The following is a 23,711-nucleotide window of genomic DNA, read 5'->3' as shown; positions in this document are numbered from 1 at the left end:
AGCAAACATAATGAAAGAAAAAAGCACATATATACCTGTTATGATGGCTCCTATAAGCATAATCCTGGAGGGAGATACAAGGAATTCTGTATCCTCTGGATGTGAATGCTACATCAGGAGAGGCTGAGAGAATGGAAACCCCAAACTCCAGGAAATAAGACGAAAAGTTAGACCAGTGTCCAGAGGTGAACAGAATCTACTGGCCAAGACTGGCTTCTACTTAGGGCAAGAGTAATAAAACATTTAGTGCTTTTTATGGACTTATTAAATTCATGTAATCCAGCTACTTCATTATACAGAGGAGGATATCGAAAGGTGATTAGACTGACCAAAGTCACACTTAAGTGGCTATAATGTTACTCAGAAGTAAACACTGCTGCCCAAAGGCTCTTTTGACCTAGCCTACATAAATGGTCCCCAAAGAATGTAAATTAGCACAGACATTATGGAAAACAGTATGAAGTTTTCTCAAACAGCTATCAATAAAACTACCATGCAATCCAGAATTCCCACTACTGGGTATATAACCAAAGGAAAAGAAAACAACATGTGGAAGGGATACCTGCATGTCAATGCTTATCACAGCTCTATTCACAATAGCCAAGATTTGGAACCAACCTAAATGTCCATCAATGGATGGCTGGATAAAGAGAATGTGGTATATATAGACAATGGAACACTACTCACCCATAAAAAAGAATGAAATTCTGCCATTTGCAGCATTGTGGATGAGCTTGGAGAAAATTATGCTAAATGAAATAAGCCAGGCACAGAAAGGGAAATACCACATGTTCTCACTCATATTTGGGAGATAAATATATTAATTAATATATTATTAATAACAATAAGTTGAACTTTTAGAAGTAGATAGTAGAATTGTGGTTACTTGAGGCCAGAAAGAGAGGTGGCACAGAGGATAGTAAGAGGTCGTTAATGGACACAAAATTACAGCTAGATGGAAAAACTAAGTTCTATTGGTGTACAGTAGTGCTAGGCATCTATAATTAATAATAATTTATTGTATGTTGTCAAATGGCTAAAAAAGAGGAGCTAAATGTTCCCCTCACAAAGAAACGATAAATTTTGTCATGATGAATTTGCCAACTACCTTGTTTTGATCATTATGCATTGTATACATGTATTGAAATATAACTCTGTACCCCACAAATATGTACAATTAGTACATTTCAATTAAATACAAATAAAATAAATAAATGGTCCCCAAGGTTTTGTCCTCTGAGAATCCAGAGACCTTTGATAAGAGTGACAAAGTAATTTTACCAATCACCTTGTTACAAATTAATTTTCCAGATTCCTTAAGAGATTGGATTAGGTGGGTAGATGGGGAATTGTAGAGAAATTAGTAAAGAGAAAGGTGCCCTAGGAGCCTGTACAGAGGTGGCTGAGCCCTCAGTAGACATTGAGTGACCTCCTCATTTGTAGATTTTTCCACTGATTTTCTTCAGGGATTGCTTTTATAACATCGGTTCACCTGCAGTAATTTCTTTTTTCCCTCCTAAATATCCTTCAAATATTAAAACTGCCAAATGTGTAGGGAGAAAAGGGAAGCTCAAAAAAGATAAAGTATCCAGTTGAACTGATTATCTGAAACACATCTGCCTGTGTGTTATCTGCTGTTGAATCACACCTAACCCATTCCTATCACTTATTTCTTGAATAATTGAGATGAGTGAATTATGACACAATCACTCATGCAACAACTATTTACTGGTTGTCACCCACGTGCAAGGCACTTGAATTAGGCTTGTGAGGTCTATAAAATTGTGTAAGATCCAGCCCTGTTCTGCATGATCTTCCACAAGAAAGGAAATGATGTTTTCAAGAAGTCACAGTACACAGGTGTGTATAAGGGACTTATTAATGGCATAAAAAGAGTACTTGAATTGTTTAGAAATGTACAAAACACTTCTGACTGGGTGGTGAGGGAAAGCCTCATGAAATTGGTTGCCAGTGGTCAGGGTCTTCAAGGATTGGTAGGATTTTTAAAAGGTGAAGTAGAAGGAAGTGCAAGAGCACAGGGGCAGCAGAAGGAACAAGATACATTAAGGGAATTTCAATTAGTCCAATTTGGCTGGATCGCAGGGAAGATAATGGCAAAACCTTACTGTTGGGGCAAGCCTGGAGAAGATCATGAATCCTAACACAAATATTTGGAACTTGATCCAACAGAGCAGAGACCCACAGAAGGGTGGAGCAGAAAGTGGCTTAATCAAAGCAGTTTTGGCATTACCACAGTGAAACAAGACATCCTTTCTTTACTCAGTTTAAATAAAAGGAAAACGACTTTTGAGAACCTAGTACGCTGAGCAGTATTATTTTGATCATTTTTGAAATACATTTGGAAGCTTATCATGTCTTGTTGAAATAACGTCATAAAATCTTAACCAAAATTTTCCTGATATGTTTAACTTGAATATAAACTTTTCTTCCTCATATATGTATAGCCATATACAGTTTCCACTTGGCCTTAGTGGTTACCAGCAGATATAAGGTAAGTAATAAAGTAATAAAGCATATGCCACCCCATTGTCACCACACCATACTCAGAGGCCATCTCATTTGAAAATAGCAGCTTTTAGAAATCTCATTTTCACAAAATATTCTCTCTGTTATAGTTTGTGGGGTTTGTTTTTCCCTCTACTTTAAAATCTTTTATAGAAGGATATATGTGGGCAATCAAATAGGAAATCTCACAGAGGGCATATCTCTATTTGAAAAATATAAGCCTTGAAACACCTTAATTAAATAGTCATTGTTCAAGAAGTACTCACACTTTAACAGTATCTCAGTGTTAAAAAAAAACTGCATTAGTAATTATTTCACTTTGACTGAATAATTAAAAGATGTCCCCAAATAACGTCTTAAAGTTTTGTTAATATTTATGTAAAGGAAAACCGTTCCTCTACTCACAACACTTCTGAGTTGTGAGTATGGTATGTACGGGATTTCCAGAACCTAGCTAGCAATTCTCCAAATCTCTGGAGACACCATCCGAGTGTCCTATAATTTAATTCATCTCTGACATTGACTGCCCAGAATTAGTACAGACCCCACAGGCTATGGGCTCAGTCCCACAAAACTGCCCCCCACTTCAGACACCTGCTGTAAACAGTAGATCCCCAGGTTATCCACACTTTCATCCAACTTGGCTACAAATAGAGGGTTCACACAATCTCCTCCTCAGCTTCAATAATTTACTATAATGGCTCACAGAACTGAGGGAAACACTTTGTTACTTATGCTTATTGGTTTATTATAAAGGATACGAATGATCAGAAGAGACGATACACAGTGCAAAGTTTAGGGGAAAGGGCACAGAGCTTCCATGCCCTCTCTGGAGGTGGCCTCCCAGCACCTCCATGTATACACCAACTCAGAAGCTTTCCAAACCCATTAATTTAGGGTTTGTATGAAGGCTCCATTACGTAGACATGATTGATTGAATCACTGGCCACTGGTGGTTAATTCAATTTCCAGCCCCTCTCCCTTCCCCAGAGGTCAGGGACGGGGCTGAAAGATCCAAACTTCTAATCATATAGTTGGCTCCTCTGGAAACTAGTCCCAATCCTGAAGCTATTGAGGGACTCACCAAGGGTCACCTGTCATCTTATTAGTGTAAAAAAAAAAAAAACAAAAAACTCATTACTCCAGAGATTCCATGGGTCTTAGAAGTTCTTGTGTCTGGAACCAGATATGAAGATATATTTCTTATTACATCACAATATGTCACAATAAATTTTTAGTTGAGAGTAAGAGATCTTCTATTAACTAATTTTTTCCCACTAATTTTATGAACTAATAGAACCAAAGCTTGATCTAACTAAATCAGAACCCACATTTTGCTACATAAATCAGAAATCTGATTTTCAAAGAACCAACATAAAATTCACAAATGAAAAATGAGAAACAAGAGCACAAATATGATATAGGAAGAAATATACAACCCAAAGAACCAGTAAAAACCTCCAACAAAGATGAAAAAACTGGAAAACAAGCCAAAAAAAGACAACATATTCACATTCACATCAGGACATAAATTAGAATTCTGGACAAACACTGACCACAATCACTATCTAAACACCCTCAGGTATTCAATCCATCAGCATCTTTCTCTTCTTTTTTCCAAAATGTTCCTAAAATCAATCACTGGTCATATATTACAGGAAGAGGTTTATTCTAAAGTTGTTAGCAATTTCCTGGCTTACAGCCACCATGGCCCTTGTCTTTCTTACTGGGAATTGAATCTGATCATCTCCCCCTCTTACACTTCTTTTGCCCATCATAGCAACAATTCTAAAACAAGGAAATATAAAATATGCTCTTTATTTGTTTCTTCTTCCCCTAACACACCATTTCCAAGTTTTCTTCTTATCTCAACAGAGATAAGATAGGATGAAATTTTCAAAGTATTTTGATGAGCAACTAAAACCCGCTTTAATAATATCTTCTTGGATTAGGTCCATTTCAGTCCTTTCCTATCTCCTAAAATAACAATACTGAAATTGGCTAGTTGTGAGGGTCCCAACCGCAATGACTAATAATTTTCCTGATACTTCAGATAAATAATATACCCAATTGTCATAATTGTACAGAGTAAAAGGCAGGCCATCTAACATTTTGAAACAAGTGTGTTAAAAGTGACAAGAATAAAGAGTTATAATTTTTAACACCAATCCTGGGCTTTAACCTTCAGAGACATAGTGAAAAGTATTATTTTGTGCACATACAGAATTTCACTGAAGATTTCTCATAAACTTCTCCACAGAAAGACCTTTGATTATTTCTTTTATTATTTTTATTTTTTGGTGCCTGCCACAGAAAGATCATTTTTGAAAGTACATGATTGTGATGACTTTTTCATACACCGAAATACAAAACAGCAAACATTCTTGAAACAAAGATGATCTTCTTTTACCGTAATCTTCAGGAAACTTCAAGTCTAGACAACCAACAGAGTGGGAGAAAATATTTGCAAAATATACATCTGACAAAGGATTAATATCCAGAATATATAAGGAACTCAAACAACTTTACAAGAAAAAAACAAGCAACCCAATTAAAAAATGGGCAAAAGAGCTAAGTAGGCATTTCTCTAAGGAAGATGTACAAATGGCCAACAGACATATGAAAAAATGCTCAACATCACTCAGCATCCGGGAAATGCAAATCAAAACCACACTGAGATACCATCTAACCCCAGTTAGGATGGCTAAAATCCAAAAGACTGTGAACGATAAATGCTGACGAGGTTGCGGAGAAAAAGGAACTCTCATACATTGTTGGTGGGACTGCAAAATGGTGCAGCCTCTATGGAAAATGGTATGGAGGTTCCTCAAACAATTGCAGATAGATCTACCATACGACCCAGCTATCCCACTGCTGGGAATATACCCAGAGGAATGGAAATCATCAAGTCGAAGGTATACCTGTTCCCCAATGTTCATCGCAGCACTCTTTGCAATAGCCAAGAGTTGGAACCAGCCCAAATGTCCATCATCAGATGAGTGGATACGGAAAATGTGGTACATCTACACAATGGAATACTACTCCGCTATAGAAACGAATGAAATACTGCCATTTGCAACAACATGGATGGACCTTGAGAGAATTATATTAAGTGAAACAAGTCAGGCACAGAAAGAGAAATACCACATGTTCTCACTTATTGGTGGGAGCTAAAAATTAATATATAAATTAACACACACACACACACACACACACGCACACAAAAAAAAACCAGGGGAGGGGGAGAAGATATAACAACCACAATTACTTCAAGTTGATACGACAAGCAAACAGAAAGAACATTGTTGGGGGGGAGAGGGAGGGAGGGAGGTTTTGGTGATGGGGAAACAATAATCAATCACAATGTATATCGACAAAATAAAATTTTTTAAAAATAAATAAATAAATAAATAAATAAATAAATAAATAAATAAATAAATAAATAAATAAATAAATAAATAAATAAATAAAATAAAATAAAATAAAATAAAATAAAATAAAAAAGGAAACTTCAAGTCTTTGTGTTACTGAAGTGACATTCCCTTCACCACAGAGCTGTCTACAACTACTTGAGCCTTCCATAACCAGAACAGTCATAGCCAACATCCTACCACTGGGTAAATGATGACACAAGATCTTATGTGGCTCTCCAACTGTTTTACCTCTATGTTTTACCTGGTTAACAAACTCTAAGCTTCTCAAAAGAGGATAACCATACATTTTTTTTCTTTATCTATCACTTATTAATATATAAGGCTGCACAAGACTACAGAAAACATCATTTAAGAAGCCAAGTGTTAACATATATTTGATTTCTAGCGATCTTCCCAAAGTGTTGTTTCTTCACTTAGAACAGCCCCGTGAGTCCAGGTATTAACAAGTAGAAAGAATCAAGTTTTGGAAAAACCTACGTGGAAACATTAACACATTCAAAAAATAAAGAGAAATTAGATAATGATCTGGAAATTGCTTCCCTTTTCTAATAACCATAGCCGCTGCTAATTCCCCTCTCTTCCCTGCCCCCCACCACCCCAACACACATACACCAAATTAAAGTGAAAAAAGACTGGATAATTCATGCACAACATGCAAGAGCTGAATTATCTAGCTACTGTATTCTTTGCCCAAATTTTCCTTTTCAAATATAAGAACAAATATATAAGGAGGAAGGAAGTTAATATTTTAAAGTCTACTACTTACCAGCTACATCACTAACAATTGTACATGAATTATATATTATTATCCATAATTTGCCAATGAGTAAACTGAAGCTTAGTGAGCTTAAACAGGACACCTAAGGCCAAAGTTTCCCCTCTGCCTCTACACTCAACTAGAATTTGTTCCACAGTTCAGTCACTCATTGAGAAAACGTTCATTGAGCATTCATTACAAGCTAGTCACCACTCTAGGCACCAGAGATTTGAAAGTGTGCAAGAGAGACAAAGCCCCACAGAACTTACATCTAGTGATGAAAGACACAAAACAAATAAATAACCAAACAGGATAATTTCAGAGTTACAATAGTTTGCCAACATGATTTATACACAATGATAATCAAATCTTTTTAAATATCTATGAGATTAAATAGTTACAAAAACTAAGCTGGGGAGAAGCATAAAAACCACTGGTAATTGGTAATACTGTGGGCTGCTTGACAATTATTGAACCAAGCCTTTGCATCTTTTAATAAATTGGAGGGGGAAAAAGTAGAGCTCTAAAGCCGCTTAAAGTAATTGTGAGCTATCAGAATGGACACCTGCAACAACGTTGATTCTCAAGCCCAAAATCCCATCTTTTATCCATTATTCACTAAGGTATTGCTGCATTATATTAAGAGCTGATTTGCAAAAAATCAAAGGAGTGTTGTAAGTTGATGTAATGCCCCTATGAGAAACCAAGGGGCATTTCAACATCAACCTCAAAAGTTTCCCAGGCTGCACATGGTATGCATTTGGCAATGGCATCCAGCTCTCACATCATGGCCAGCAGAAACTGCAGGACTCAGAAACTAGTGTGGTCACTAGCTATCAGGAAGAACCAGACCACAGTGTGACAGTTGCCATTACCCCCCACACTCCAAAAAGAAACCTCACATCTCTTAAACTTGGAATATATGCAAAAAGAGTTTTGTTTTAGGCAATAAAGACTCAGTGTAACTTACCAACTTCATTCCCTATTCTTTTCCTATTTATGCAAGTATAAGTTAACTAAAGTAACTATTTCTTTACTATAGTTAGATATTTCTGTAGCTCCCTCCTATGATATTTATAATGTGTTGTGTGATTTGGGTCGCCCATGTCGCTAAGACTTTGGGAGAATTTGTGTTTGTAAATTACTTTGAGGAACTCTTGAGGAAAGCTGGTCCGGGAGTGAATACTGCTCTGCACAAGGTGGAAACCAGTCTAGAGACCATCTGCTAAGAGCAGCACTTCATTCACCCAGCTACACCTTCCTGCCAAAGCACTCTCTGCAAATCTATTTTTGCTAATAGATGTTACTACGTGGAGAGTGAAGGTTGTTTTAAGTTCATCAGTGTACAACTTCCATTTCCTGCAAGGGCGGTCACACTCCACCAGCTGAGTTTCTCAAAGAAGCCTCACAGCCCTTCCAGAATCGTTCCCACCCTTGCCTCGGAAAGAAGCAACAATCCTTCTTATCAGACTAGCCACATCCACAAGCTAAAAGTTTGCATAAACTTTAAATGAGACACCAACCCTCTCCCAAATGTCCTGCCACTTTATAAGTAAAATGTATTACAAATGTATTACACCCCAGTCCCCTCCAAAATATAAATAGCTAAACCCTAGATAAGAATGAGTTCATCTTCCGCTAGAGAAATTCTACATCTTTCCCCAGTTTCCCGCCACCACCTACCGCAACACTGGAATCCCAGAGGACTCGCCCAAGTCAGAAAGGGACCACTCCCCCCTAGAACCTTGGGGGCAGAAGTGGGAGTCTCCCAGGAAGCACACACCTGAGATTGATCCTCACGCGCGAGGGGACAGCGGGCAGGAGCACCTAGTTCTTCCAGCCAGGGCGGAGTCTGCCTCCCCCTGGAATCAGAGCCTCGGCCCTGCTGTGGCAGCAAAGCGCGCGAGGATGTCACTCGGGGCGGGCGGCGCTAGTGTAACCCGACACGCCCGGTGCCGCCGCGCCCCCGCCTCCAGGCGACCTCCTCCTCCCGCTCCTGCGTCTCCCCCCTCCCCGAGGGCTGACCCGGGCGGCGCTTCGGCCACATCCAACCCGGATACCTCCGGCCCAGGCTCCTCCGGCCCAGCGGGAAACGCGGAAGTGGAGGAGGGGAGGCGGGAGGCGGGAGCCCGGGCCGGGGGTGGGGGCGCAGCACCACTAACCAGCGGCGCGCCGCCCAATGAACGTGACTAGACGGGGACACGGGTCCTGCCGGGTGGGGCCGCACGGCGGAGGACGCAATGGCCCTCGCCCCAGGCTACGCTTCCTGCTTTGCGCCTTCGCCCGGCCGGACTCCAGACCTCCCGCCGCGCCTGGCCCGCCGGCTGGCCGGCAGAAAAGCCTGGGCTGGGCCAGGCCAAGGGAAGACGACGGAGGTATCCGATTTCCTGTGCCCTCCCCCGTGCGGGCCGCCCTCGCCATCTGCCCGGAGAGCGGAGACCCTCGCCCGCCTGCACGCCGGCCTGGCTGGCTTACCTGATTTCTCGCCGCCCGCCCCCGGATCTAGCTTCCCCTACTCGGCACCTCCCGGCAGGCAGGCTTCCCTGGGCCTAGAGTGTCCCCTGGGACCCCGCCGTCAGAGCCCAAAGCCCTGGCCCCGGCTCCCCCCGCGCGCCCTGGAGGCGCGCCAGGCCTCCTGACCCCCCGCCTGAATGTCAGCGCGGAGACCTGCAGGAAAGACCAAGCCCAAGCAGCAGGGGGGTGGGATGCTGAGCATAGGCTTCTCCGGCCCAGCCTCGCACAGGTTGGGGGAGGCGGAGAGCCCCCGGCAGCTGAGCAGCAGGCTTCCCACCTGCACCCTCCAAAACCGCCCTGGCCACTGAGCATGCCCAGCTCACTTGTTGCAACTACCAGGGCTAGGCGAACCCAAGTGGACCCAGGGAGGTCAGACGGGGTTCAACTGGACCTCACTTCTTCAAGACCTTTCCTCCAAAACCTCTGGGTGCTGTTTTCATGACGCTTCTACCGCGCTATTAGAAAATATTCAGGGGATGGTGGGAAAGGCCTCCCAAAGGAAGGCAGCCAAATTAGTTTGAACGAAAATCGCAGTGTTTTTTGAAATCAATTATTAAGTCACTCATTTAATGTTCTCAAATACCGCGGAATTCCTGCAGTTGACCCAGAGGAATGTGTAGATTCACTGGGTCTCAATCTTATAGTAACTTCAGGGAACAATCATAGTCAGAGGAACTTAAAATTGGGGGAGGAGGTAAAAACGATCAAAGCCCGATTCCCATTAATTCCAGGCCCTACTGTGTCCGCTGTTTATTTTCTCCACAAGTCCTAGTCACTTTGCTAGCTAACAAGCCAACAGGGATTCAGTTCTCACCCATAACCCATGACCATCCTCATACTTGGTCTGACTTGGATACGGGAGGAGGTAGAGAAAAGTCAAGAGCATTAGATCTGATTTCTCTTGCCAAAGTCGGGGCCCAAAGCAACCAAAGCAAAGCAGAAGAACCATAGGCATCCAGTGGGATTCAGGAAGGGCGCAGAAGGAAAAAGATGTGTATGGGAACACAGAAAGGTGAGGAGACAAGGTAACCTGATCAGCCTACATTTTTACTTTGAATCTACTTGTTCAAAACCACACGCCTCTATTCTACACTTCCCCACTTTCCATACACACATCTAATCTCAACTATTGCCTTGAATAAAATAAATAGGAAATTGTCACATAGTAGATAGTTTCATTTACTGGGTAAAAACATTTCTGTCTTGTAACTAGAGCATTAAGTTATTTAGAACATATAAAAAACTTAATTTTAAAAAATAAACACTAGATAATTTCTAAATGCACAGATTTATGATACTTGTGCTTTAAGATACCATAGAATCTTATAAAATCAACTTATTCCCTATTTACTCCATCTATTTTCTGAAGACAAAATATTAAAACACATTTTTCTTTTTAGCCTAATACATAACACTTTAGAATTTTTTTAAAGGATACTACATATAAGTACTTATGAGAATTCCACTGAAAGAATTTGGTTGCTGATTGGAGTATCTAACAGAGCACAATCTCCCAAATGCGTTTTTTCTCATTATAATTTTATGGGAAACAGGGTCATAATCATTAATTTAAGAATTGCTCTTCAGAATTAAGTATTACACTAGATTCTCAATATTTTTTAAAAACTTCTCTTCTCAACAAACACTGTTACTGCTTCCTTTTGCTCATGGAATTAACACCAAATAAACAGGCTTAGGAGTAAAAAGGGAGAAAACTGAATGGGGCTTTGGGAAGGGAAGCACTGACCAGAACCAAATGTAAAAACATGAAGTAACTATTTCAGGCAATCTGCTGAAGATCAAGACCTCGGGAAGTTAGAGTCTTAAGTGTTTCCCCTTGTCATCCTAAGGGTGACTCAGCATTTGGATTGAAACTATGTTTACTGTCTGTCAGATTGTGGGTGTCAAATAACTTCGGTGCCACTAACTCTCCCTCCGCCTGTGCCTAAGGAAACTTCAGGACAGTCATGGGTTTCACCCTCACATGGCTACAAAAATCTGAAAAACTTCCCCCTTTTCGTTTGTTCCTATCTTACCAAAGCTTAAGTTTGCCCACCATTCATTTATCTTGCTTTTGCAGTGTTATAGGTGAATTTAGTTTATTGCCTGTATTCTAGCATAATAAAATGAGTGAGTTCTTCCTTTTCCAAGCCTGGAGAGTAGGCTACCTGCTACTAAGATATCTTAAACCCAGCTACTGGGGTGAACTTTTCCTAGTATGTGGGAACTTTCCACTGATGATTCTACCATGCACTTTTCCTGGCCATCCACCACATGCTTAGGGCAAACTATTTTAGTCCTTGCCCATTTCTAAAGAGAAACAAATTTTCCCCATAGCCAAGTATGTGTTCATTGGTCACCAAAGCTCGTAATAAAATTTATGGAATATTAGGTTTGAAAGGGGCCATAAATGTTATTAACCCCCAAACTTTTACAAATGATAAAACCAAGGCCCAGAGGTATTAAGTGACTTACCTAAGGTTACAGAGTTAACTACACATAAAGTCAACACTATAATGAGAAACTGCTTGGTACAGAGAACACTGTGTGGGCTTCCAGTCCATCCTCTCATAAGTTCTTCAACTAAGGCCTGGTTCTCTAGCCTCCCAGAACCTCAGTATCCTCATCAGTGAGGGACGTTAATGGGGAACATTCACATAGTGTTTATTTTGTGCCAGGCACTAGCCTTAACAAGATACGTGGAATCTTTAATGCTCAGAATATCTATAAATTTTTTGGTTTGGGAGTTTTGTTAAGTTTTGAGAAATGGAGAAATTGAGGTACAAAACTATTAAGGAACATGCCCAAGATAACACAACTAACAAATGGTAAAATTGGGATTGAATGGAATAATATATGTAAAATGCCTGACATATAGGTTATCAATAAAAGTATCACCAATGTCAGTTCTCTTCCCTAAACCACAGGCATTCTGACTCTTGGTTGAATATCCTGCTGAGACACTTTGTTTTGAGCTCTGTATGTTCCGATATTACTTTCATTACGTTTTTTAATCTTGGTGCATTTTTAGTTTATATGAACTAGAAAGTACTATATACACCTATAATCTTATCCATTATTAACAATGTTACAAACACTAAGAAGCTAATGAGAAATTAAACAAAGATTACAAGTTTACTACTTACATATAAAAAACTAATATAGACTTTCTGAAAGATTAACAATGCTATCCAGGAAAATCTTAAATCCTTAAACAGGATCAGACCAATCTTTTTGGGACCTTAACATTAGAACAGCTCATATAGTAGGTCTCCACCTACCTGTTATATGAATTCTTAACAGCAGAGTTATAGACATCTGAAAATATCCAACAGAAAATCTTACAACATCAATAATACTCAAAGAGTTAGGATCAAGAGTGAGGTGAAAATATATGATCCTTGAAAAGATGAAATAAAAAATCTAAATATATTTTTAAATGGGTACTTTAAGTTTTATTTCTACTACATAAGAGTCTGGGAAGATATTCTTAAAATAAATGTTTAAAGCATCAATATAAAGTGGCACCAAGAAACTTACTTAGCTTTAAAGGTCTTGAGGGTAAAGGAAATGTGTGTGTTCTCTCCCTAGACAGGCATCCACTTTGTTCCTAGGACAAGGCAGCACTGAAAACAAGCTTTTGCAAATGTTGATGATGTAAACTGAATAATATTGTCTCTGGAACATAGTCTCCTATTTAATAGCAGCAGGAAGGTTGTGGGTAAACAGAAATGTCTCAAGAAACTCATGCAGAGAACATAAATAAGTATTAGGTTCTGCTGTGGGAGCTGAAACAGAATGGAGAATTGGGTTCTTCATAGTAAAGCTAGTTATCAGTTCAGTGAGCTGAGGGTAAACAGTCCAAGAAACTGGAGATTGGTTCAGTTCCATGTCTGGATACCTGTTATATAACCTGGAGATGGTTTAAATTTTAGCAGTAAATGCTTAAAATAAACTTGACTACTGTTTGTAAAGTTATAATGTAACTTTAAAAAAAGAAAATAATGAATAAATCTGAGTAGCAAAAATAGAACAAGAGCAACGGAGAAGATTTGTGTCTGTACATGATTAGCTTTAAAATGTCTTAATTCAGCAGCCTTGAAACATGTAGGCATTGACCTAATTTCTGCTAAGCCAAGTGGAAGGCATTTTACAGACAGGGAGTATAAACCAGAGGGTAACAGGTGCTGTTCCCTCAGCAAATACCTTGGCCTCAAAAGTGAATCTCATTCATTTCTCCTCTATCAGCAAAATCATCATACAAAGCCTAAAAATGAAACACAGGAAAGTAGACGATCTTTGTTCTGTTATCCTTGGGTTACAAATTGGAGTTCATTTCTGAAAGAGTTTTTTAGGGGACCATAAAACAGAAGAGAATGGTTCAATATAACATCCATCATGGAGAAATTTTATAATTTAAAGAGAACTCTATTATTTTAAAATTCTATAGCTCACACTGTGAATAAATAATCTCATTCCCTTCCTGCCTAACTCTTAAACTTGGCCAAGTTTCTGAGAGCTAAGACAACGTGACATGTGATAAGAAGCTAGAAACTGGAGTCAGGGCAGCTAGAAAATTTTTTTTCCTACTAAATTTAGAGTAATAAGTGTTCTAAAAATATCTTTCAATAGTCAAATGTGAGGAAGGCAATTTTTGTGTGTGTGTGCATGTTCTCTTTACCATCAACCTGGTCCTCTTGTAGTTTCGAAATAGAGAAGTCCTGCCCTCACAAAGGTGGCCTTCCTAACATAGGTCTCAAGGTGCTGCCAGTTAAATTTTTAGTTTTTCCACCATTATGCTCACCCTAGACACAATATTTGTTCCTGCTCCTATGCTAAGTGAAAATCAAATTGTCCCCAGGGTAATGAGACCTACAGCAAAGACATACAAAGCTATACTGTGACAGGTTGAACAATAGTCTTTCAAAAGACATTTACATCCTAATCCCTGAAAGCTGTGAATGTTCTCTTATGGGGGGAGAGGGAGGACTTCCCAGATGTGATCAAGCATCTTGAGATGGAGAGATTACCTGAATTATTGTGTAAGCCCTAAAGGCAATCACATATATCCTTTACCTTTTTTTTTTTTCTTTTGTGGCTGGCCAGTACAGGAATCCAAACCCTTGGCCTTGGTGTTACAAGGCTGTGCTCCACCCAACTGAGCTAGCCAGCCAGCCTACATGTACCCTTAAAAGAGAACAGTAATAGGAAGATTGCATACAGATGGAAGGGTAGAAGACAATTTGACCATGGATGCAGAGAGTGGAGTAATGCAGACACGATCCAAGAAATGCCAGCAGCCAGCAGAAGCTGGAAGAAACGTGGAATGGATTCTCACTTAGAGCCTCTGAAGGGAGTGCAGCCCTACCAACAACCCCTTGATTTCAGTCCAGTGATACTGATTTTGGATTTCTGGGCTTCAGAACTGTGAGCCAATAAATAACTGTTGTTTTAACTACGAGTTCATGGCAACTTGTTATAGCAACAATAGGAAACTCATACTGCTTCCTCCATTTACTTCCCTTTGGTGCTAATGCCAATCTGTCTTTATAGAGCTAAACCTTCAATACATCACTGACATTTGTAGGGTGTTTTTCCATTCAGGATACCAAAGCAATGTAAGATCATGTTAATGGGCTCAATTTTCTACCCTGTGGGGCATTCAAGCAACACCAGAGCCTTATAAAATTTGAGAGATGCCTGGACCATTTATTTTATATTTGAAGTGCTAAAACAATGTTGAAAAAGTTATAGTATAATTTGAATGTTTACAATCACCAACTAATTCTTAGCAGAAGGAGTATTTCAGTAACTGTCACTATAGCCTCATTTAGAAATAAGAGCAAAATTTTAAATGTGGAGTCTGCAGTAGACAGATTACTATACCTCCCAACTTCTTCAAGCAGGACTTATTTCTCCAGCTGCTGGAAGCATCTTCAATAAGTGGCCTCCAGCAGCCAACTCCTTAAAAAATGGCCTGGACTACAGAGAGCAACCTCAGTCAAGGTCATTCTTTTGCTTAGCTACTCCTTACCCTGTGATTGAATGAGACAGGGAGTATAAAGTCTGCGCTAAATAATTGGGAAATAATTCTGATGGGGCATGCACTCTCCAGAACCCATTCAAGGATTGACTTTGGCTTTATTGAGACTGCATCACAATTCTGCTTCTCCCTCTGTCCAATTCTGCTTCTTACTTCTACCCTCTTCCTTTCACAAGTATTAACCCTAATAAGTAACCTGCATGTTATACTGTCTCGGTATTCTGGAAAACCCAATCTGAATCAGGGCTCTTCAGAAATATAAAGCCCAGATATCAAAAACTCTTGACTTCCACAGAATTTTAAATTCACTCCTCCTTGTTCTGATTTCTCCACTGAGATTGTACATTCCTGTCCAATTCAAATAAAAAACGATTCCCTAGAGCTGGCAGCCTCTACAGTCTGCTGTGCATATATAAAGACACAAGGCTTCTCTGAACCATGTAGACTTCAGGAACATGAGTTGCCAAAATCTTCCTCACACCCTACTTCCTTTTGAGATGTTTCTAACTTAGGTGTTTTTAACTTCAGTCATTCGGTGGATATTTGATGAGCACCACCTATGCACCAGGCACTATTTTATTGTTCCAGGGATACAGGAGTATATGCTTTTATCACACATGCCAGATTTTAGCTTGTGATGTACTTTTAAGTCAAGGTTCACATATGCCTCCCAGGCAAGGTAAAATGGATTCATTAGGCTAGGAGCGGTGGGGTCTGTGGCTAATTGGAGAAAGTATGTCACATCCAAGGTGGTTGGCCCACTACCTTAACCTGGTGATCAAACTTTTCAGCTAGGACAACCAGACATTATGCACCTCCTTTTGTGATGTAGTATAAAGTCCACACCATCACCTCTGAATTATTTTTACCCAAATATTTAACCTGAGTTAATCATGCCTTTAGGTCTGAATTCTAATCCACAAGACAGCTTCTGTGACAGACAATGTCACAGAAGCAAAGAAAAGGGGAGGTAGGGGGCAAAGTTAGAGTAAAAGTGACTTGTGTGACATAAAATACAATGCTTGTGTTTTAATTGAATTGTAGCTTGAAAAGAAAACGAATGTAAAAGACATTTAGGGGACAGTGGGGAAATTTGAGTATAAACTGAGTAAAGATGGCATTAGGGAATTACAATGGATTTTTTTTTTTTCCCGGTGGGATAATAATATGGCAGTTATATAGGAATCTGTCCTCATTATTAGAAATGCATGCTAAAGTATTTAGGAAAAAAGTAACATATCCACTTTATGATGGTTCACCAGCAGAAATATAAATGTATAGATATAGGTATTTAATCTTATAAATAAAGAAAAATATTAGCTATTGTTAAATCTAGAGATAGGTGAGTAGTTTTGTTTTGTTTTGTTTTTTTCCTAATATATAGTAACCTTTTAAGATTTTCATAAGCATAAATAAAAGGGGCAGCCTCTACTAAGTTCTTATCCATTGTTGTTATGGGGAAATTAGGCCCTGTGTTACAAGATACTCTGAATTTTCAAAATATACTGGAAATCTGAAATTGTTACATAAAATGCTCTTTTTTTTTAAGAGACCGATAAGGGGATCTTAACCCTTGACTTGGTGTTGTCAGCACCACGCTCTCCCAAGTAAGCTAACCGGCCATCCCTATATAGGGATCCAAACCCATGGCCTTGGTGTTATCAGCACCACACTCTCCCAAGTGAGCCACAGGCCGGCCCCTATAAAATGCTTTTTAAACTTTAAGAAAATATTAGCAGCCAGATCTTAAAAAAAGAAAAAATATACAACTCTGTGCAGGTCTGATACAATGATTTGGGTGCTAAAGCTGAACTCAAGGCTTCTAATTTACCATCTGATTTAGGTCCTTTACACCTTAGCCTGTTTCCTTATGCCTTAGCTCTCTGACCCTCCATCCTTGATTTTCTTCTTTCTCAAAGTGATATGTGGCTAACTTAATCTCTCTCTCTCTCTCTCTCCCCCCCTCCCCCCCGCAACCGTTGGAGGATAATGTGAAAACTAACCAGGCTATGGATTTGTCTGCAGTATCAGATGATTTAACAAACTGAGAATTGTTTAATAATTATCCTTGGGCAATAAACATTACCCTAATGATCTAAAATAGTTATTAAACCTCCCCACTTAAGATTGTTAAATTGCAACATCTGTCTTCAGGAAGCTTTTCTATTGCACGTAATATTTGCAAAACATTTACAACTGCTTTTAGTTATATCTCATCCCATATGATAGGTTTATAGTTTTTTTCCTTATTTAATGGCTGAAAACACTAGGCCTGGAGTCCTGAAGGTAACTTGAGCCTTCGTGTGAGAAGGTATTAGAGCTAGGCAAGCTTCCTGGATGAGCTGCTGCTTATCCAACTGTGCCACGTTCTTTCCAGCCCTTGTTTGTTTTATTAGCTAATTACCAGGCTGCATATTCAACCCAGTTTCCAACTATATTAAGGGCTATTTACTAGGTAAAATCAATACCCTTTCGATTAGCCACCTGGCATGGCTTTTGGTAACTAAGCATTATTTGGGCTCCACTGTGTTTACTCCATCAGGGAGATGGAAAGTGCTTTGTTTTGATTTTTTACACTCAGTGGCTACTGCTTTTAGCAGAGGAGATAAAGGGCAGAGCCTAGAAACAAACACATAATATTTACTACACAAGGAAAGGGACAAATAAAAATGTAATGACAGTGATTTTACTACTTTAAGATTCTTTCAATTAGATAAATCTCTTTGGATATATGTCTGGTGCTCCAGGCACTGTATTAGTCCTAGAAATACAAAGATGAATAAAATACATTCTCTGACTTAATCAAGTTGGAAAGAACAACACTGAAAGATGAGTTACTATAAAAAAGTAAAAAAAAAAAAAAAAGCTAAAAGTAATTGTGAAACAGGGTTTTGAGATAGCATGGCAAAGGGAATGATTCATTCTTTCTAGAAAGAAAAATGCCATAAAGGCCTTTTTGTCAGTGGTGGTGGTGATGGTGGTGAAACCAGCTAGAAAGGTCCTTTTAATGTAGGTATTTTATTACAGAATAATCCATGTTCATTTTGGAAACGTGAAAATATATAGACAATAGTAAAAGGAAAAAAATCCTTATAGTCCCTCCACTTGGGTCACAATTAACCACTGTTAATAACTTACTATAAACATTTTAAGAGTGTTTTCTGTGACATATATACACAAGTTTTAAAAATAATAAAAATACGTGAAGACATGGACCTTAAGTCAGATCATTCAAAACAAGGTCCTGTCACTTACTACCCTCATGACTTTAGGCAATCAGCTTAATCTCTCTGAACATCAGTTTCCTCATCTATAAAATACAGGCAAAGATATCTACCTCAGTGGATTGTCATAAAGATAAATGAGATGATAGAAGGTACAGTTCTTAGAACAATCCATGGTGCATACAAAGCACTCAACATATTCATTCATCTAACAAATGTTTATTAAGTGCTTTGTTCTAAGCACTTAGACCACATCAGTGAACCAAATATGGTATTTATTTTTAATGCTATTCTATAAATCCTTTTTTAACAAAATAGTGAGAACATCTTTCTATGACAATAAATGTGGATCTATGTCATTGTTATTACTGGTTGTATAGTATTTTAATGGAAAGATAAACCCTAACTTATTCAGCTAATTGCCTATTCAAGGACCTACAAAAACAGTTTCCAATCTGCATTATAGATAACATTGAATAGAATATCTTTGTATCCTTGTCAAACTGATTCTTAAGAATATATCCTTTATGTGGAATTGTTGAGTCAAAGACGATGAACTTTTAAAAATTTTTTAACACCTGTTACTAGCTTGCCCCCCCAAAAGAGAAGGTGATAGCAGAGCTGGGTGCTGAAAAATAAATCCAAAGAGAGGCAAAAAGTGAGTGAAAAAATAAAACATCAACAAGAAGGAATTCATTACCTTCAGATTGTTCCTAGGTCATAATCTAAAGCAAGGCATATTTTGGGCTAAATAGGTTATAAGACCAGTAGTTTCAAAAGTGGACTTTAGAAATAATGTAAGATAAAGGATAAGGATTGTTTGTTTGGTTTCCTAGCAGACTCCGAAGAGTTGGAGCACCTGAAATGCTAATGCTGGGGCCCAGAAAGCGATACCCCAAAGTGAGGTCTTCAGAAGCAGCTTCAAAAGCAGTTTTTCTCTGACCTTCTCCTGCCCTCCTCTGTTTCAGCCTCAGGGGAACTCTGAGGCAAGCCACAGAAACTAGAATCCAATGAGGGTCATAGATATTCTAATCTTCCCCCCTGCCTCTGTCTTGGAGCTGGCCATAAAGAAATTCTCTGACCTACCTTGTCCGATTGTAGGTCATAAGACCCCCGTTTCAGAAAGGGTCTTGCCCCATACCCTGGAAAAATGAATGCTACACAGAGAGGTCAAGAAGAACCTGAACAGGTCTTGCCGGGTTTCCCCACTCAGTCTAGGAGCATTAGATCATACTTTTCTTGTCCAATCACATTTCTGCATGGCTGTGCCTGCTTCACAGAACCTAAGCATAAATATGGACAATTTTCCCTTTATCTTTGGTTCTTCATTCTGAAGCCTCCTCTGTTACGCAAAACTATGATCAAATAAAATTTGTTATGCCTTGTCTTCATATTAATCTGTGTTTATCAGGTGATTTTTTTAGAGAAACTTCAGGGCGTTGAAGGGGATGTCTTCCCTTGGCCCCTACACTAACATGCACATTTTTATGATACACACACCAGACAAGCAGAATTTCCAAGGAAGGGAAACCACTATTACCTCTTAGCCCACTCTTCCAATATCTATTCTGCTCACTCTCTGCACCCCAGAAAAGTACCGAACTACAGTGTACTTAATGCAAAGTTGGTTTTTTAAAAAATGTAGTGTATGTAAAAATAACATTGAATAATTCTATAAAAATACTTATTTCTAGTAATAGAGGGTACTTGCATAGATTTTGACTCAAACAGGTTGGGGACTAAGGATCTATGTTCTAATGAGCACCCCCAGCTAATTCAGATGTAGGTAAACCTCAGACTTCACCACATTGAACAACTTGCTCTAGACCCTTGCTAAGGTCTAGATTTAGGTGATTTCTATATAAGAAACAAAATTGTCACCTGGGAGCTTATTAGAAATGCAGAATCTCAGACCTCACCAGAAACCTACTGTATTAGTCATGGTTTTCAGAGAGACAAAACCAATAGTATATGTTTATAAATATATGAAAAGGTATTTATTAGGGGAATTGGCTCAGTGACTCTGAAGAGGAGTCCCACAATAGGCCATCGGCAAACTGGATGCTGGTAGCGTGGCTCAGTCCAAATCTGAAGGCATCAGAATCACTAAAGCTGATGGTGTCCTTAGTGTAAGTCCTGGAACTCAAAAGCTGACCAGTCTCCAACTCTGATGTCCATGAATAGGAGAGCAGAGGCCAGCTCCAGTGGATAGAAAGAGAGATTCACCACTTTTTTTTCTGTTTTGTTCTCTCTGGACCCCCGGTGGATTGGATGGTTCCCGTCCATACTGAGGGTGGATATTTCCCACCCAGTCCACTCAGCATCACATGCTAATCTCTTATCGAAACACCCTCAAAACACCTAAAAAAAAAAATAGCTTTACAAGGTTTCCTGGTATTCCTCAATCTAATCAAGTGGACACCTAGAATTAACCATCACACCAACTGTACAGAATCTGCAGTTTATCAAGTTTCTTGGATGATTTGTGTGCACATTAAATTCGGATAAATACTATTCTGTAGGTTGACTATCAATAAATAATCTATGAGTACCTCTAACATGGGGAAAAAAGCCATAAAAAATAGAAGTCACATTCATTTGTTTTTTGTGGAGACCTAAAATCCACATATGCAGTAAGAAGCCTTGTATATCAAATTCCTTCCAGCATCACTTAGTAATCTGGAGGAAAAAAATCCTAGGATAAACCTATGGTATATAAAACTCTTTCACTTAACACTCCAGGAAATGTAATGTGGAAAAATGAGATCTAAATGATGTATTAATAGCTCTCTAGGTATCCCCTTCTGCTTATATATCAATTTTTAACTCTTTTCTAGGTATAAATGACTTTATGGGAGGTTGCAGCAAGAACAACTTAAACAGCTCCAAGTATGATCAATAGATGCTAAATGAAATAAAATCAGGTTTGGTTTTATTTCACTTGTCAGTTTCTATTAACCAGTCTTTTAAATTGTAAAATTATGCAGCTGAAACTAAAAGCAAATAAGGGAAATCACGGGCCTTTTGTTTAGCATTACTAGTTGATATTTTAAGAGGTGCAAAATTGGCAGAAATACATCATATTGACTTACAAATTTTATTGTTTTGGTCTCTTAGAAAAATCTACCACCTTGTAATCAAATCCGAACATTTGTTAAGATGTCACCTTTCATTAAATAATTAAGAAATTATTTCAGATAGGTATGGTGGGATTTGGAATAAACCCAATGGGAAAAATACATGTGGGAAGATGATAGAGTTTGGAGGTGTTGTATGCCACAAAACTCATGTGGAAATCTGATCCCCAGCCTGGCAACATTGGGAGCAGGTTTGGGTCATGGGGACAGATCCCGCATGAATGGATTAATGCTCTCCTTGGGGGATGGGGGTGGGGAGTGAGTTCTCTATTCCCCTGAGAACTAGTTGTTTAAAAGACCCTGGCACCTCCGCTCTCTCTCTCTTGCTTCCTCTCGCCATGTGATCTGCTTGTACCCACTGGCTGCCTGCCGCTTTCCGCCATGAGTAGAAGCAGCCTGAGGCCCACGCCAGATGTAGCTGTCCAGAATCATAAGCCAAATAAACCTCCTTTCTTTATAAATTGCCAAGTCTCAGGTATTCTGTTACAGCAACACAAAATGGACTACTACAGACCAAGTCATATTTTTGTATCCTACAATTTTCTGTGTTCCAAGTATACTTAGAGAAGGTTTCAAGGTTTATTAGAATGCAATGTAATTTTAGTTAGCTTCATCTTCTAAGTTTTATTTTTAAAAAGGCAAATAGTTGGTTAGCAGCACCATGCTCTAGCCAACTGAGCTAACCAGCCAGACCCCCCTCCTGCAACTAGGCATACCTCACCAGTGCCTTGGGGCCCACCCGGGGACCTGGGCATGGAGAAGGGGACTGGTCTCCCCTCCCACAACCAGGCACACTGCATCAGCACCTCGGGGCCTGCCCGGAGACTCAGGGTATGGAGCCGAGGATGGACACTCTGCACAACCAGGCACACTGCCAGCACCAAGGAGCTTGCCACAATCATCTCCTCCATGTGGGTGGCCTACCACAGCCACCACAATATCCATGGCTGCCGCGAAGGTGGCTAGATGCCACCACCACCATGTGGATGGTCTGCCAGCCACTGGAGGAGTGCATTGACACAAGAAGAGTCACCAGCAGAGATAGAGAAAGGAGGAGGATGTCTCTCCCCACAGAGCCCATTTCACAGTGACAGAAGAGGCATATGCTCTATGATTGTATTGGGAGACCTGATCACACCTCTCAGCATTAGACAGATCATTTGGGCGACAAATCAACAGAGTAACCACTATTCTTTCAGAGGGAGAGAAAAAATCTAGGGTAATTAGAGGAGGGAGGGGGAGGGAGAAGGGGATGGGGAGGGATTGGACAAGGGGCATAAAGAATAATTACAATTTGTAATAATATATATGCTAGTAATATTGATTTGATCAACATATCGCAATGTTGAACCCCAAAAATATGTATAATCAATTTTGATTCAATAAGAATTAAATAAAATATAAATAAATAAAATAAAATAATTAATTTTTTTTAAAGGCAAATAGTTGGTTTTGATTAAGCAAAGGAAAAAAGAAAGAAAAAGACAGACACAATTAACCATGGAGAACTTAAAAGTTTTGGATTGTTATTCAAAATTATATGACTTGATGCTCATTTCACTATAAAAATACTTAGATAAATCTTGAGATGGCCAAAGACCAATCTCCCTTTCTTATAAAATGCAAATTTAACCACATTCTTTTTTTTTTAATATCAACTCCAAATTTAATTACATTCTGTCTCTTCAAACTTGTTCTTATTGATGATGAGGAAGATGATGATAAAAGAAGACAAAGAGGTGAAGAAATAGGTTCTGGGAAAATAGGGGGGACAGTGGAAGAGATCCAGATGAGAGCTATCAGTAAGGAAGTTTTATATCACTCAGATGTTCTCATATAAATTAAAAGCCAGCAGCAAGAGTAACAACAAGGAAAAGGCTGGCATGCTAAATCTTTTCTCCTTAAAACTAGAAAGAAATACCATTTCTTCATGGAACTAAGCTTTATTATTAGCTATAAATACTTCATGGTTCTTTTAGCTAGTCAGGGAGAATGGGTAGAAATTTCTTGGTTGCCATCGGATGCTTCATGGCATGTTATTACTCAAACTTTTAATATTTGTTCATGTCTCACTAT

At 39.2% G+C, this 23,711-nt stretch overlaps 1 protein-coding gene across 5 annotated transcripts in view; it reads right to left on the bottom strand.

The window, feature by feature from the left end:
- GPD2 (glycerol-3-phosphate dehydrogenase 2) overlaps positions 1-9,261 on the bottom strand; it is a 155,873-nt gene extending 146,612 nt beyond the window's left edge. For 3 of the 5 annotated variants that reach the window (XM_063104107.1, XM_063104121.1, XM_063104125.1), the window contains exon 1: positions 8,501-8,610. The gene's annotated coding sequence lies outside the window, so the exon portion shown is untranslated. Of the gene's footprint in view, positions 1-8,400; positions 8,447-8,500; positions 8,611-9,192 lie in introns of those variants that run through there. The other 2 variants (XM_063104109.1, XM_063104114.1) reach the window with 2 other exon arrangements.
- Positions 9,262-23,711: the final 14,450 nt, after the last annotated feature.

Source organism: Cynocephalus volans, chromosome 1 (assembly GCF_027409185.1).
Source record: "Cynocephalus volans isolate mCynVol1 chromosome 1, mCynVol1.pri, whole genome shotgun sequence".
Taxonomy (NCBI): domain Eukaryota; kingdom Metazoa; phylum Chordata; class Mammalia; order Dermoptera; family Cynocephalidae; genus Cynocephalus; species Cynocephalus volans.
Note: the sequence above shows the minus strand (reverse complement) of the source record. Positions and strands in the feature narration are given on the sequence as shown.